This window comes from Choloepus didactylus, chromosome 5, assembly GCF_015220235.1.
Source record: "Choloepus didactylus isolate mChoDid1 chromosome 5, mChoDid1.pri, whole genome shotgun sequence".
NCBI classification, from domain to species: Eukaryota; Metazoa; Chordata; class Mammalia; order Pilosa; family Megalonychidae; genus Choloepus; species Choloepus didactylus.
Window position 1 is genome coordinate 167,094,779 of NC_051311.1, and position 18,024 is coordinate 167,112,802.

Below are 18,024 nucleotides of genomic sequence, written 5' to 3' on the forward strand. Positions count from 1 at the left end.
CCCAGAGACTTTTGGAGAGAGCCACTGAAACCAGAACCCAGGAGAGAAGAACAGCAGACATTGCCATGTGCCTTCCCATGTGACAGAAGAACACCAGATGCCCACAGCCTGTAATCAGAAAAGGTACCTTCCTCTTGATGCCTTTATTTGGACGTTTTCATGGCCTTAGAACTGCAGATTTGCAAATTAATAAATCCCTATTGAAAAACTTAACCCATTTCTTGTGTATTGCATTCTGGCTGCTTTAGCAAACTGAAACAAAAAATAAACTATTCAACAACTACAGAGGGTTTTTGTTTTTAATTTAGAATTATCTTTAATTATCTTTTTAAAATATTTTTTATGATTAAATATAACATACATACAGAAAAGTGATAACTTTCAAAGTATGATTTAACAATTAGAGAGCAAATTTCAAAGAATGTTATGGGTTACAGTTCCATTATTTCAGCTATTTCCTTATTGTGAAATATAACATATATACAGAAAAGTGGTAACTTTCAAAGTATGACTAACAAGTAGTTAGCGAATTTCAAAGAATGCTATGGGTTACAGTTCCACAATTTCAGTCATTTCCTTATTGTGAAATATATATATACACAGATGTAATAAATTTCAAAGTATGATTTAACAAGTTGTTATAAATCAAATTTCAAAGAATGTTATGGGATACAGTTCCACCATTTCAGTTATTTCCTTCTAGCTATTCTAATATCCTAGAGACTAAAAAAATACTTATATTAAGATTCAGTATTCATAATCCTTTGCTAAATCCCATCTTGTCTGCTGCTACTCTTCCCTCTGGTTTGATCACTGTCTTAATCTTCAGGGATAACTGGGAAGTGACCACCCTAACTTGTTCATATTGAAAAGGGGTGTCAGAAAGTTTGGAAAAATGGAGCTTAAAAAAATGTTCATTAGTCTACTACCCTAAAGTATCAATTATAGTTATTTGTATGTATTCCTTTCCAAGCTGTTTTTTTTTTGATGTGTAAGTTTTTAAATATGATTGCAGAGTACCTATATTTACTATATTGCTGCATAGTTTTTGTAATAAATTTTATAGTTGTAGATTAAAAAAAAAAGAAAAGGGGTGTCAACATTATAGGGAAGGGGGATGCATTTGGCTGATGTTCTTGAAGAGTATGTTGACTTGGGTTTTGGGAATTATTTGGCATAGAGGTTTAACTTCTGAAAAATAAACTGAGTGAGTGAAACTTTCATAGAGTCTTAGATAGGGACCTGGGTATTCTAAAGAATTAAGGATTTTCAGGACTACTGTTGATTTGGGCTTGGCATACGGTGGCCATTGGAAAATCTCGCTGGAGCTTGTGTAAGAGTAACTTCAGGATACCCTCTCGACTCTATTTTAAATCTCTTAACCACTGAAACCTTACTTTGTTACCTTTCTTTTCCCCCTTTTGGTCAAGAAGGCATTCTCAATCCCTCGACGCACAGGCCAGGCTCATTCCTGGTAGTAATGTCCCATGTCATCAGGGAGGTTGACTCTCCTGGGAGTCATGTCCCAGGTAGTGGGGAGGGTAATGAATCTATTCCAATTGCAGAGGTTTTAGTACCTCACTCTCAATAACTGATAACAACTAGACAAAAATTAAGCAAAGATATGGAAGATACAACACTATTAACCAACTTGATTAAGTGACATTTATAGAACACTCCACTCAGTGAAAGGCACTTGTATTTTTAAACATACATGGAATACAAGACAGACAATATGTTACACCATGAAATGTTTTCAATAAATTTTAAAATACTTAAGTACATTTTCCAAATACAATGGAATCAAATTGGAAATAAAAAAAACAGAAAGCAATTAGGGAAATCCCCAAATATTTGAGTATTAAACAACATACATCTACACAACCTACGAATCAAAAAAGAAACCACAGGGAAATTAGAAATTATTCTGAATTGAGTGAGAACAAAAACAAAACATAACAAAAACTGATGAAATGAAACTAAAGTTACTATTGTGTGGGAAATGTGCAGCTTTAAACACCTGTATTAGAAAAGTCTCATGAGAGTAAACTAGGATTTCACCTTAAGAACTAGAAAAATAATAGCAAATTAACCCCAAAGAAGCAGCATGAGGAAATTAGTAAGTAGAGGTGAGTCAATAACATACAAAACAGAAAGATAATAGAGAAAATTAATGAAATAAAAAGTGCTCTTTGAAAAGATTAAACAAATTAAGTGTTAGGTTACATGGTCCAAGGGAAAAAAAAAATAAAGAAAACAAAATTTACAAAAATCTGGAATGGGGGGGGGCAGATATGACTAATAACCCCAGAGGAATTAAAAGGATTGTCAGGTAATATTATGGATAACTATATGCCAACAAACTAGACAACTTAGAAGAAGTAAAAAATTTCTAGAAAGACATAAGTTTCCAAAAGTACCTCAAGAAGAAAGACAAATAAGTAAAGGTGTTGAGTTCACAATTAAAAATATTCCCACAAAGAAAAGCCTAAAGCCAGATAATATTACCGGTGACTTTTATCAAACATTTGAAGAATAGCAATCCTATGCAAACACCTTCAGAGAGAACACTTCCTAACTCATTCTCTGAGGCCAGTATATTTTGAAAACAAAGCTAGGCTAAGACATCACCAGAAAAAAAAAATTACAAACCAATATCACTCGTGAACACAGGCACAAGAAAGTCTTTAAGAATATATTAGGAGAGAACCTAGAAGATGGCGGCTAGGTGAGACAGGGCCAAGGAACACCTCCGTGGAAAACACTAGATAAGGACCAGAGAGTGACCCAGAATACTGGTTACAGCGATGTGCCAGCTGGACAAGATCTGCTAGTTCCCAGGGGCTGTATACTTGGTGAAACTGAGAGTCTGCATTCTGAAACAAGTGAGTAAACTGGCTGAAAGTCCTGCAGCTGCGCGGCGATCCAGGGAAAACAGGGTTTGGCGTCTGGAGACCAACAGGCTCTTTTAATAAAAAAAAAAAGAAAAAAGAGAAAAGGGGAAAAGCCAGGAGCGGCTGCAGGTGCGATCGGCTGCAGGTGCGATCGGCTGCAGGTGCGATCGTGGGAAACACGCAGTAAAACACAGCAAGAGGGGGCTGGGCCGGCCTCTCGGTGTCTGGCCTGGCAGATAGCCCGCTGCAGATATCCCTGGGGCCGGGGGAATGGAGCGGAGAGCCAGAAGCTGAAAGAATCCCCACGGCTAGCAGCTCGCTCCCGAGAGGGCTGGATAAACTCCTGCCTGGGGCTGTGCCCACAGCCCAGAGCCCCGCCAGTTGTCCCGGAGCTGGCAAGGAGGAACTGCGCGAGGAGCGGGGTGTGGAGATGCCCCGTTCGGCCATTGTTGCATAAGGCTGGAAGCGAGCCGGCTGGGCCTGGCGGCCCGGGGCTTCCCTTGAGGGACAGCGTGTGCTGATGATGCAGCACAGCATTACCTCACCAGAGGTCCTGGAGGATCGCAACTGCGCGGGGGGACCTGCTCGGAGATCCCAGAGACACTACGCCAAGTCCGGTGGTTTGTGGGACATCAAGAGAGAGCGGCTGGGGCTGAAATGAAATGAAGGCTTGGACTCCCGCGGCGGCCTTGAATCTCCGGGAACCGGGGGGATTTAAATATTGAGGCTGTCCTTCCTCCCTGGCCACCCGTACAAGCGCCCCGCATTCAGGGCGGACAGCTCCAGCAACACACCCAGGCTGAGTTCTCCTGCCGGACCCCACAAGAATCGTTTCCCCATATAATGTGGGGACAAGGTGGAGAACCGACTTGAGAGGTATAGGTGACTCACAGACGCCATCTGCTGGTTAGTTAGAGAAAGTGTATGTTACCAAACAGTGTTTCTGAAAAATTAGATAGGTTTTTTTTTTTTTTTTTTACAAATTAAAAGAACCCTGTAGAGCAGAGCAAATGCCAAGAGGCCAAAAACAACAGAAAATCTCAATGCATATGATAAAACCAGACGATATGGAGAATCCAACTCCAAACACACAAATCAAGTTATCAGAAGAAACGAAATTCCTTGCAGAATTAATCAAAGAAACACAATCGAGGAACGAAAGCATGGAAAAGGATTTAAAGGACATCAAGAAGACCATGGCCCACGATATAAGCTACATAAAGAAGACCCTAGAAGAGCATAAAGAAGACATTGCAAGGCTAAATAAGAAAATAGAAGATCTTATGGAAATAAAAGAAACTGTTGGCCAAATTAAAAAGACTCTGGATATTCACAATACAAGACGAGAGGAAGCTGAACAACATCTCAGTGTCCTAGAAGTCCACAGAACAGAAAATGAAAGAACAAAAGAAAGAATGGAGAAAAAAATTTTAAAAATCGAAATGGATCTCAGGGAAACGACAGATAAAATAAAACAAACAAACTTAAGACTTATTGGTGTCCCAGAAGGGGAAGAGAAGGGTAAAGGTCTAGAAAGAGTATTCAAAGAAACTGTTGGGGAAAACTTCCCCAACCTTCTACACAATATAAACACAAAGCATAAATGGCCAGTGAACTCCAATAGAATAAATCCAAATAAACCCACTCCAAGACATATTCTGATCAGACTCTCAAATACTGAAGAGAAGGAGCAAGTCCTGAAAGCAGCAAGAGAAAAGCAATTCACCACATACAAAGGAAACAACATAAGACTAAGTTGTGACTACTCAGCGGCCACTATGGAGGCGAGAAGGCAGTGGCATGAGATATTTAAAATACTGAGAGAGAAAAATTTCCAACCAAGAATACTTTATCCAGCAAAAGTCTCCTTCAAATTCGAGGGAGAGCTTAAATTTTTCACAGACAAACAAATCCTGAGAGACTTTGCCAATAAAAGACCTGCCCTACTTCAGATTCTAAAGGGAACCCTACCAAGAGAAACAACAGAAAGAAGAAAGAGATACAGAGAATTTTAACAGAAATATATAGTACCTTACATCCCAAAGCACCAGGACACTCATTTTTCTCTAGTGATCACAGATCTTTCTCCAGAAGGGACCATAAGCTAGGACATAAAACAAGCCTCAAGAAATTAAAAAAAAAAAAAAAAAAAAATTGAATATACTCAAAGCACATTCTCCAACCACAATGGAATACAAATAGAAGTCAATAATTTTTGAACTGTAACTCCACTATTTACTTCCTACATGATATAAATTACACAAACCCTAATGACAAATCAGTGGTTTTGAACTCAGTGCAAAATATGTAATTTTATAAAACTATATAAAGGTAGGGGAATGGAGGAGTATAGGAACATAGTTTATGTGTCCTATTGAAGTGGAGGTGGTATCAAAGAAAAACAAGATTGTTATGGATATAAGAGGTTAATTTTAACCCCCACAGCAAACACAAAGAAACTATCAGAGAATGTAACCATAGAGATGAATTGTAGAGTTGAGGTTAAGAGAAATGGGGGACGGTGCAATGGGGAGTTAAGAAATGAGGGTGGAGTTTCTGTTTGAGGTGAAGGGAAATTTCTAGTAATGGATGGTGGGAAAGAGCATTACAACATTCTAAAGGTGATTAATCCCACTAATGGAAGGCTAGGGAAGGGGTGGAATCGGAAGATTTAGGCTGTATATATGTTCCCACAACTAAAAAAAAAAAAAAACACAGTCTAAATAGATGATTGAATGCCAAGGATGAACTTGGATGGAATTAGAGGATAGAGGACAGGTGGCTCAAAGGGACACAGTTGAGACATAAGTTAAAGGAAATATAGAATGTAAGCTTTGTATCATTGTTCAACCTGTTGTACTTCTTAGCTGCGCTTAATGGGATTGCATAAAAGAATGTTCTTGTTCATGGGAAGTGTATACGTGAATTATAGTGTATATTCAAGGATGTGTGCAGCTAGCTCTCATATGTTCAGAAGACAGAGCAATAGATGATGGATGATAGGGAGGGAGGGAGGGAAAGAAATAGAGATGTGACAACATGTTAAAGTTGATGGATTGAGCTATCGGGGGAGGGGGGTCAGGGTATGATGGAATTCTTTGTATGGGGTTAGTATTGTTTTTGCAACTGTTCCTATAACTTTGAATTTATTTCAAAAGAAAAAAAAAAAAGAATGTATTAGGAAACCAAATTCTGCAACATATAAAAAGGATGACAAAACATGACCAATTGGGATTTTTTTCCTGGAATGCAAAGTTGATTTAATATTGGAACATAAATTAATGTAATCACACCATATTGAAAAACTAAGGAAGAAAAACCCCAAGATCATCTCAATAGAGGCTGAAAAGGCATTTGAGAAATTCAACATCCTCTCATGACAATAAACAACAATGATGACAGAGCAACAAGCATTTATTGAGTACTGACCCCATGCCACTCTATGCAAGTGCTTCTTATTTAGGTAAATTGCCCTGAAAATCTCACACGTAAAAAATGGCACTTATGACGTGAACCTAGACCTAACACCACAGGCCATGATTTTAAATGCCACATTCTGCTGAAACAGCAAGGTGTTTTCAGATTGAAGGTTTGTTCAAGCTCCCAGAATTCACTGCTGATAGAGTTAGACAGAATTTGTAAGTTGGAAAGACTTTAGCCATAGTTTCCCACTCCTTAGGCTTCTACCAAAATGAGTGTTGATGAGAACAGTGTCCTAATAGAAAAGGTTACATGGAAAATACTTCTCAAATACAGGGCAGACTTAACACACATCCTTAACACACATCCTTGATCAATATCACAGAATTCTACAAGTATTAAAAACTTACAAGTAAATTACTTCTAATTTAGAAGTAACTGTGTCTGCAGTACTTTTTATGGCCCCAGCACAACATAAGGCTGTGACAGAAATAACAATGGTCACTTTAATCTGTATCTATTCCTTAACTGGCTTATCATCCTCCAGGGAGGCAGGAGATTCCATAAACCTGAGACTTGGACTCTTTCACGTTTTTTCCTCCTCACTTACATCCTAGTTGACTCAGTCCCCTTTTAAGATTTCAACAGTTACTGCCAGAAGCCTTCCCTGTGGATTCCTGCAGCACTTGTACTTTAGTTTCATCATAGCATTCATTGCATTGTACCATAATTACTAGGAATTTTTTCTATCTCCCACTAGACCACTCCTTGTTCAGCTTTGTATGTCCAGCATGCATTCCACTGCCGAAGACTGAGCAGATAGTACACAGTGAATGGGTGAATAAATAAATGCATTTTAGACTATAGATTTTATACTCTTAAAAATGTCTGTACAGGGTTTAGATGACCCCTATAATAGCCCAGGTGTTTTCAGTCTTTATTAAGCACAACAGTTCCCTTGTTCGTAAGAAAATCTATGCAAATGTCTAATATATAAGAGATTGAAGTAAAGGTGCTCTGGAGGAAAGAGATGCTAGCTATGGGGGGAGTACTTGAGGGGAGCAGACGGGCCCCAGGAAGAGCCTTTGGAAATCCTAGGACATAACAGGACCCAGCTTCAAAACCACAGCTTTAATCCTTTAGGGAAGGAAGAAATATAGCCAATAAAAATGAATACAGGAAAGATGTGTTGCTTATTTTACACTTTCCATATTTGTTGTTGTGTTGCTTGGTCTTTTAATTAACTTTTTTGACAGCCCCCTGACTTAGGACATTTTGGTTACAAAACTAAAATAAAGTAGGAAAACGTCATGGGTAGGAAGAATCCTTACAATTATACTCCAGAGTTCTCATTTTATATCTTCTACTCACTTTCCAAGGGATGAAAAAGGTCTTCTCAGAAGAAGACCAACTAGGATTAAACTGGAAAATACTGAAGCCCTTTTGAAATCCTATTGTTCAAAAAGCCTTTCAAATAAAACTCTCAGGACAACTGACCAGAAATCTGTAAAAAATAAAGAGAGAGAGAGCAGGACTATACTCTGATATGCATATTAAGAGGCTCTGAATATAGTGTCTTCATCTACTACAGACATGGATTATAAAGAAGCCAGAGAAAAGGGTCTGTATAGATTTAAAATGTGTGCTCAAAGGTCTAGAGTTTTCTTGCTTTAAAATTTAAAAAATTTGTGACATAGAAAAATCAAGAAAATAAGAGAATTGTGTACAGAAATTCAATCTTACACATAGTCACATTTACTATTATTAGAGTAAATCATTAAAATAATAAGTGGGCAGACTTCATCCTGGAATTTGTTTTAAACATTAGCACTTTAATAACTCAAATATTTCATTATTAGCTTGTTTCTTATCAGTTTATTGAAGTATAAGCAAAAAATGCACTCACATCATCTACAAAGGTTTTAGGTGTCAAATATTTGAGTACGACAGTTCCAAATAACCAAAACATCCATGGATAACCTACAAAAGAAAAAAAACAAGACAAAAATAATTTGATATTTCCTATAGCCATTCTGTAGATGTAGTCTAGAAAGAAAAAAAAATGCTTTCATCAAGCATGAAAAAAAAAAACTCAATATCCAGAGAATGTAGAAATGTACCTTAAAATAATATAATCATTATTGCTCAAAAATTAAGAGGCAGTAACTAAAAACAAAAGTATACACACCTGATATTATTGTCAAATTAATAGATTTTGTAGATTTATACAGAAATTGCAGTTAAATTCCCCTTTCACTAAAAATGTCGTACCCATCCATTCATGTCCCCAAAACTTGGGTAAAAGAAATAAAACTGAATTCTTCAACTACCTACCCAATATTAATCTTCTCTTGCCTCATGAAAAGGGCAATTGACATATTAAAATTGAGCCTTAATATGTTTGAAAACTGTTTGACCCCTGTATTACATAGATCATTTCTTTAAAAGTAAAACATAAAACCAATGGTATAAAGATCTGAAGACTAGATGGTAGAACCGTATCGATGTTAATTTCCTGGTTTTGATGGTTGCATTGCAATTATGTAGGAGAATATCCTTGTTTCAGGAAATATAAACTATTTAGGAGTGAGGATACAACAGATGAGCAACTTAAACTATAATGCTTCAGGGGTAAAAAGCTCTTTGTACTATACTTGCAAATTTGCTATAAATTTATTCTATTTTTTCAAAAGAAAAAAGAAAAACATAAAAAAAAAAAAACCTCTTCACAAATTAGGAATAAAAGGGACTCTTCCGTAACAATGACCTGCAAAACTATCTATAGCAATACTAGGAGGATTCTCTTTAAAAGTGCAATGCTCATTATCACTATTTATAAACAATCCTTTCCATGGGTCCTAGCCAAGACATTAAGTTGAACAGGGAAAGGAGTGTGAAGAAACAAAATTACCATGATGCCGAGATTAATGTCTAGAAACCCCGGAGAATCTAAAAATAAATTTTTAGAATAAGAGACCTTAAAAAGATTGCTGGAAATAAGGCAAGAAAACAAACGGGGCGTTTCATAAAGTTTAGTATCTTCATATTGGTAATTTCTCTTCATCAAAAGACACTGTAGAGGGCGGGGCAAGATGGCAGCATAGAGAGGAGTGGAAGCTAAGTAGTCCCCCTGGAACAACTATAAAAAACCAGAAACAACTAGTAAATAATCCAGAATAACTGTGGGGGGGACAAACGAGACCATCCACTCATCATACACCAACCTGAATTGGGAGGAATACCTGAGAACACAGCATAAAATCTGTAAGTAAAACCTGCGGATCCAAGCCCTGAGACCCCCTCCCCCATAGCCCGAGCTGCAAAGCCTCGTGGTGCCAGAGAAGCTCTCTCCCAGCAAGTGAATACAGCTCAGCTGAGCTCCAACTGGGGTTTTAAGTAGCGAGTGTGAACTGCTCACTACAGGTACGCATCCCCAAAAAACAGACAGAGGCTTTGGGTGACGACTGACCTTGGAGAGCCAGAGGGTCACCTTGGACTGGGTCTGAAGGGGACTATCTGTTTCTTTTTCGGCTCAGTGGAGAAAGCCCCAGTCATAGTCAGTTTCCAGGGCTGTGACTCGGGGGAGGGTGGAGACAGCACAAGCAGAGAGCAAGACCACTGAAATGCTAATCACCTCCACCTGGGGGGTCTGTTTTCTCTAGGAGGAAAGGGGTGGGGCCCTTTCCATTCAGAACCAGACCCCAGAGCTTGGGGGAACAGGGCCATACCTCCTCACACCAGTCAAGAATTATAGGCTAACAGGCATCACCTGCTGGGCAGAAAAGCACAGGGACCTGAGGCATCAAAGGGTGGAGCAATTTTCTAAGACACACCCGCAGGGAAACCAGATACTGAATATTTCTTTCCTCTGGGACCTGAGCCTGTTCTGGTCTGGGAAAACCTGATTTGGATAACCACGGAAACCATGCCTAGACAACAGAAAATTACAACCTACACTAAGAAAACAAAGTTATGGCCCAGTCAAAGGAACAAACGTACACTTCAACTGAGATACAGGAATTTAAACAACTAATGCTAAATCAATTCAAAAAGTTTAGAGAAGATATTGCAAAAGAGATAGAGGCTGTAAAGGAAACACCGGGCATATATACAGCAGAAATCAAAAGTTCAAAAAAACAACTAGTAGAATCTATGGAAATGAAAGGCACAACACAAGAGATGAAAGACACAGTGGAAACATACAACAGCAGATCTCAAGAGGCAGAAGAAAACACTCAGGAACTGGAGAACAAAACACCTGAAAGCCTACACACAAAGGAGCAGATGGAGAAAAGAATGAAAAAATAGGAGCAACATCTCTGGGAACTCAAGGATGAAACAAAGTACAATAATGTACGTATCATTGGTGTCCCAGAAGGAGAAGAGAAGGGAAAGGGGGCAGAAGCAATAACAGAGGAAATAATTAATGAGAATTTCCCATCTCTTACGAAAGACATAAAATTACAGATCCAAGAAGCACAGCGTACTCCAAACAGAAGAGATACGAATAGGCCTATGCGAAGACACTTAATAATCAGATATCAAATGTCAAAGACAAAGAGAGAATCCTGAAAGCAACAAGAGAAAAGCAATCCATTACATACAAAAGAAGCTTAATAAGACTATGTGCGAATCTCTCAGCAGAAACCATAGAGGCAAGAAGGAAGTGGTGTGATATATTTAAGATACTGAAAGAGAAAAACCACCAACCAAGAATCCTATATCCAGCAAAGCTGTCCTTCAAATATGAGGGAGAGCTCAAAATATTTTCTGAACAAACAGACAATGAGAGACTTTGTGAACAAGACACCCGCCCTACAGGAAATACTAAAGGGAGCACTACAGGGTGATAGAAGACAGGAGTGCATGGTTTGGAACACAATTTTGGGAGATGGTAGCACAACAACGTAAGTACACTGAACAAAGGTAACTATTAATACGGTTGAGAGAGGAAGGTGGGGAGCATGTGAGACGCCACAAGAAAGGAGGAAAGATAACGACTGGGACTGTGTAACTTGGTGAAATCTAGAGTATTCAACAATTGTGATAAAATGTACAAATATGTTCTTTTATGAGGGAGAACAAGCAAATGTCAACCTTGCAAGGTGTTAAAAATGGGCAGGCATTGGGGGAGGGATGCAATCAGCATAAACTAGAGACTGTAACTAATAGAATCATTGTATTATGCTTCCTTTAATGTAACAAAGGTGATATACCAAGGTGAATGGGCAGGCATTGGGGGAGGGATGCAATCAGCATAAACTAGAGACTGTAACTAATAGAATCATTGTATTATGCTTCCTTTAATGTAACAAAGGTGATATACCAAGGTGAATGCAGATGAGGGGGGGACAGGGGAGGCATGTTAGACACTTGACATTGGTGGTATTGGCTGATTCTTTATTCTACTTTGATTTAAGGTTATTTTTCCTTTTGCTGCTTCCTAGATGTCATTTTTTTTCCCTCTTTCTTTTGCCTCTCTACCTTCTTTGACTCTCCCTCCTGCCTTGTGGAAGAAATGTAGATGCCCTTATATAGATAGTGGTGAAGGTGGTGAACACATAAATGTATGACCATACAGAGAACCACCGATTATTTACTTGGGATGGAATGTATGGTGAGTGAACAAAACCATATTAAAAAAAAAATGGGTTGATGACAAAACCTCGAGGGCAATACACTGAGTGAAATAAGCCAGACACATAAGGACAATTATTGCAGGGTCTCACTGATAGGAATTAATTATAATATGTAAACTCATAGACACGAATTATAAGGTACCAAGATATAGGATGAGGCTTAAGAATGGGAAGTGATTGCTTAGTATGAGGAGAATGTTCAATTAGGATGAACTTAAATGTTTGGAAATGAACAGGGGTGTTGGTAGCAAGATGTGAGAATAACTAACAGTGCCGAATGGTGTGTGAATGAGGAGGAAAGGGGAAGCTGAGAGTCATATATGTTACCAGAAGGAAAGTTGGAGGTCAAAAGATGGGAATGTATAAAACTGAATCCTATGGTGGGCAATATCCATGATCAACTGTACAAATACTAGAAATCGCTCCCATGAACCAGAACAAATGTATGACAATACAATTAGAAGTTAATAATAGAGGGGCATATAGGGAAGAAATATATACCTATTGCAAACTATATACTACAGTTAGTAGTATTTCAACATTTTTTCATAAACAGTAACAAATGTACTATATCGATACTACGAGTCAACAATTGAGGGGGGTTGGTTAGGGATAGGGGAGGATTAGAGTTTCCTTTTCTTTTTTTCTTTTTTCATCTTTCACTTTATTTCTTGTCTGGAGTAATGAAAAGTTTCTAAAAATTGAACAAAAATTAAGTGTGATGGATGCACAGCTGTATGAGGGTACCCAGGGGCAAGTGATTGTACACTTTGGATCTTTGGATAATTGTATGGTATCTGAACAATCTCAATAAAAATGAAAAAAAAAAAAAAAAAAAGACACTGTAAAGAAAGTGAAAAGCAAGCCCTAAACTGGGATATTTATAATATGAACTGACAAAGCATCAGTATCTAGACTATATGAAGAATTAGAACTAATTTTTAAAAGACAACACAGGAGAAAAATAGGAAGAAGACATGAAAAAGCATGTCACAAAAAAAGGACACATAAAGGGCCCATAAACATAACAAGATGTGCTCAGATTTACTGAGAACCAGAGATATGCAAATTAAGGTTCACCAAGATACCATTTTACACTTACCAGATTGATACAATGAAAAGGGATATAGAATAGCATGAAGTATTATACACTGCTGTTTGAAGTGATCCTATCATTTTGGCAAAACAATTTTGTATTAAATTATGATGTTGAACAATGCAGAATTCATTACTCAGCAATTCTATTATTAGAGAAATACCCAAGAAAAACTCGTAATATATAAGTCCAAGAGATCTGTGTAACAATCATATCTGTTCCTTATGAGTCCCTCTTCCTGTTATTTCCCCCTCTACTCAGGTGTCTGCATACCCTAGGATTTTCAGACACAAGACAAGTGAGATGCTCCTAGTGCCTGGGGCTGCTGAGTCCAGGATCTGGGTGGGCCACTTTTCTAGGGGACCCCTAATTACCAGTCTTTTCTTTGGAGCTGGGAGCTGCTACAGAGGAAACCTCCTCTCCAAGAAGCCTCACGAGCTCCTCTCCTGGAGATCACTTCCCATTCATTGCTGCGGCACCGGGACATGTCCGTCAGTGGAACTGGTAGGGAGGGAGGTCGGGGTCTCCTCCTTTTCCAGCTGCATTCTCATGCACAATGCCTCAGGCACTGGCCTCCAAGCCCCAGCTTTTTAAGTCGACAATCACTGTCCACCTAGCTCCAGCTCCACAAGATGCCCACCATTTTGCCTTTAAAATATCCTTTCCCATCGTATTAGGTAAGTCTCAGCAGGAAAAAGAGGTAACTCTGCCGTATTTAACGGGAAGTTTTCTATATTAAATTCTAAGCTTTGCCAGGGTTGAAAAGAGACTTGCCCAACTGGGGAAGCCATTTTACTGAAGTTTACTGGCCCAACAATCTGGGGTGCCTGAGCTTACAGAGTTGGTTTCTCTCGGGTCGGAAAACCAAATTCCACGCTTGGGACTGAGTCCACCACATGGAAACTGCCCAGAGCAGCTTTTCCAAAACCACGGATGAACATGCTGAGCCTTTTAAAAACAGTTCAGGGATTAAGGGGACTGTGCCTGCATTCAAGACGGATTGGTTTCGCACGCCCCATCAGTTTGGGAAGTTCTACCCACTGTTTCATCGAATGTACGATGCCATCAATTTTAAGATGCACTATTGTTTTCTGAATCACTAGGAAAGAGAAAATACTGCCAATTCAGCAAGAACACACCATTCATTGTGAGGCACATTCTTAATTTTTAAAGAAGTTAAAATGCAAGAATATGCATCTTAAAATTGATTAAATATGGCGGTTCTTTCGCCATTTTTCTTACCTTGACAGTTCAGGGATATGCCCTTCTGCGGCAGAGTAGACTCCGTCGGACCCGAGAGGAGTCCGCAGCTCTCCGGGCCTCACTGGTCAGGGGCAGTGAACGACACTACGAGAGCTAGAGCCTTCCTCTCTGCTTCCACGTCTCGGAAGAATGCCGTATCATCGCGAGACTTCTGTACTCCCCGGAGCTTCCTCCAGCGCCCAGAAATCGTGAGACCGCAAAGGAAGCAGCAGTGTGCGGCGCGGAATTCGGACGCAATGGACGCAAGATGGCGCAGGGGACCGTAAATCTCGTAGGTGAGTCCGCAGTTCCCCCTGGTCTACACCCAGCTGGTGGGAGCTCGTCGCTGGGCCGGCCTGGGGCGCGGAAGGTCCCCAGAGGCGCGGCGGCCGCCACCCCGACTCCCCTGTACCCAGGCGGCTCTTCGTGGTGGGCGTAGGGGGTGGGGGGACAGAGGACTGCGCTGGTTGCACCCGCACGCCGCTACGAGCGTAAGTTTTTAATTATATTATTTCATTTTCAATCAATGAAAACCACCTTCTAGAGATGTTGCTATTCTAATAATAATGCATTAAGATTTAAAAAAAAAATGGTATGTATTAAGAAAATTGTGAGCAATCTCTCTCACATATTCTAGGTGATTGAAGGTACTTGTATTGATCTATTGAATTGCTAGTTCATTTCTTCCTTATGGCTCTTATCGATTTGCATGCGTTTTTATAATTTGATAACAGTTTCACAAAACGGGAGTTAACCTTTATTTTGAAAGCGTGGTAGGTTTTCAGGTCATGATAAATCTTACTTGAAATCTTAATGTCCATCAGATAAAATTCTATGTATTTTGAATGTACTAATTCATTATTTCTCACATAATATTACATAGGATATAGTCATAATTATTATTCACATTGACAAATGAGAAATCTTAGGCAAAGAGAGGATAAGCAACCTGACAAATTCTGACAACAAATAAGAGTTGCCACTCAGAGTTATCCTTAGGGAGTCTCAGAGGATCAGCTGTTAAAAGCTTAAGTAATATGTTGGTTGTCTTACTGTTCCCACTTTTCACAGAGTGGAAAATGAGAGCATAGAAAGGCCACGTCACCCCAGAACTCCCACCTGTGCATTAAACACTCAACTTTCCAACAGATTATCCTGCTTCCAGAGTTACTACACAAACACTGTTCTTTTAAACTTTGGGACTTGCATTTCATTTACCTCAGCCAGTTCCTATTTTGAAAGATACTAATATCCTAGTTCTGTGAGACATAGTCCTCATTGTTTGATTGTTTGAGATCAGGTATGATGTGGCCTGAGATTGGGGCCTTCCAGAGCACCTGCACCATTCTGTGTTCCCACCAATGGAGAATGAGTACCTATTCCTCCACATCATTTCCAGCACTTTAAGATTTCTGTTTTGTTTTGTTTTTCCCCCCTTTGGATAAAGGCCTTTGTAGCAGGTGTGAAATGTTATTTCATTGTGGTTTTGATTTGCATTTCCCTGACATCTAGTGAAGTTGAACATCGTTTTTATTCTTTTTAGCCATTTGTATTTCCTCTTTGGAAAAGTATCTATCCATGTCTTTTGGCCATATATTAATTGGGTTGTTTGTCCTTTTTTTGTGTGTGTTGTAGGATTTCTTTATATATCCTGGATATTAAACCCTTATCAGATACGTGGTATCTGAATATTTTCTCCCATTGAGTGGTTTGCCATTTTACTTTCTTGACAAAGTCCTTTGATGCACAAAAGCATTCAGTTTTGAGGAGATCTGATTTATCTGTTTCTTTTTTTGTTACTTATGCTTTGGATGTAAGGTTCAGGAAATCACCTCCTACCACAAGATGTTTAAGATATTTTCCTGCATTTTCTTCTGCGAGTTTTATAGTCTTAGCTCTAATGTTGTATGTCTTTTATCCATTTTGAGACATCACTATTTTTATTTAACTAGTAACATTAGTCCTCTTTGCCAATGGTTTATCTAAATTATGGCAACTTTAATTTTTCTCAAAACATTTTGATTTGGTTCTATGAACACCCTTTTTTCCATTGGAAATATTAGAAACGTGATTTCCTTAATTTCTGGAATTTTAGGAGGATCAATTTTTACATTAGTGCTTGTTTATCTTCAAGTCAGGTTGAATAGAACCGTTTTAAGTTTTATAAGTTAATTTGGGAATACTGTTCAGAGGTAGGAAAAAGAATGCAACAAACCTACCAACACTCAAATAGAGAGCTTGTAAGCTTCCATTGAAAATTTTTTCTGATGTTAGATATAAAGACAAGTAAATGTCATGAGCTTTTTCTTAGTACAATTTTACTGAGATAAATTCACACACCATAGAATCATCCGCAGTATACGATCACTGGCCCACATCGTCATCACATGGTTGTGCATAATCCCCATAATCAAATTGAGAATATTTTCATTACTCCAGAAAAGAAATAAAAATAAAAAAGGAAACCCTAATCCTCCCATACTTCTTATCACCCCGTAGTATTGGCCCATAGTATTGGTGTGGTATATTTGCTACTGTTGATGGAAGAGTATTAAAATATTACTGTTACTATTAACTTGCTACCATCAATCAGCTTTATCAGTTTCCATTGTATGATCTCACTGATATGAACTAATTATAATATGTAAACTTATAGACATAAAATATAGCCTATAGTTTACTAGGGAATAGAATGAGGCTAAAGAATGGGGAGGGTTGCTTAATATGTCATGAGTTTTTAATTCCTCCTTTGCCTTTTGCAAGGAATCATTTAATGAAACTATTTTAGACTACTGCAATTTCTTTCTGTAATCTGAGTACCAATGAAAACAGGCATTCTATTTGAGTATTGTGTTTGGAAGCTCTTTTCCTGGAGTGCATTTCTGAGATGAGTAATTTTGTCTGTTTGGAATATTTCCTATAATGTGCATTGAAATTTTAGGTTGTGTTTGGTAAGATGTTGCCATTTTGTTAGATAGGCACAGTTTCTAACCCTCCAGTTTTGATCATGTAAATACCACCATGCCGGATGGTGGAGAATCAAAATTTTAAAAGTTCGAGAATTGCATCTTTGTTTCATTACTTACCTTTTGCACAGTTAAAGAAACTAGCAGTAGCAAAAATGAAACTGTGGACTGCAGCAAAAGGCTAGGGACTCAGGTTCAAAATTTGATCTTTCTCATCACTAAGATTGACCCATGACCTTTGGGCTAGGAGCTGGTGAGATCAGAGAGCTCAGATACAAAAGAAGTGGAGCTCTCAATTTCTTGAGAGGGTCCTTTGATGAACAAAAGTTTTTAATTTTTATGAAGTTCAGTTTATCTATTTTTTTGGTTCTGATGCTTTTAATGTCCTATCTAAGCATTAACTGCCAAATCCAAAGTCATGAAGACTTCACCCTATATTTTCTCATCAGAGTGTTACAGTTTTTCTCTTATATTTAGCTCTCTGAATGACTTAATTATTTGTCAGTACTGTAAGATAGGGATTAAAATTCATGCTTTGTATGTGAAGATACATATGTCTCGTCAGGATTTCATGAAGACACTGATCTTTCCAGAGTGCAGTATCTTAGTGCCAGGTTTAAAATTAATGGACCATAGATGCATGGTTTTATTTCTGGGCTATCAATTCTATTCCATTGGTCTGTATGTTTACCTTTATGTCAATATCACACCATTTTGATTACAGTAGTTTTTTAGTATACTTTGTAATACAGAATAATATATCCTTC

The 18,024-nt window shown here is 38.4% G+C and overlaps 2 protein-coding genes across 9 annotated transcripts in view; one reads left to right on the forward strand and one right to left on the reverse strand.

Moving 5' to 3' along the window:
* Positions 1-14,698, reverse strand: part of LOC119534681 (zinc finger protein 596-like) — a 137,881-nt gene extending 123,183 nt beyond the window's left edge. The window contains exons 1-2 of one of the 3 annotated variants that reach the window (XR_005217095.1): positions 14,292-14,521; positions 8,221-8,294 (exon numbers count right to left, since the gene is read on the reverse strand). The gene's annotated coding sequence lies outside the window, so the exon portion shown is untranslated. Of the gene's footprint in view, positions 1-8,220; positions 8,295-14,291 lie in introns of all 3 variants that reach the window. The other 2 variants (XM_037837304.1, XM_037837305.1) reach the window with 2 other exon arrangements.
* The window catches only part of LOC119534679 (zinc finger protein 596-like), a 74,060-nt gene continuing 70,447 nt past the window's right edge, over positions 14,412-18,024 (forward strand). For all 6 annotated transcript variants that reach the window (XM_037837294.1, XM_037837292.1, XM_037837296.1 and 3 more), the window contains exon 1: positions 14,412-14,587. The gene's annotated coding sequence lies outside the window, so the exon portion shown is untranslated. The remainder of the gene's footprint in view (positions 14,588-18,024) is intronic.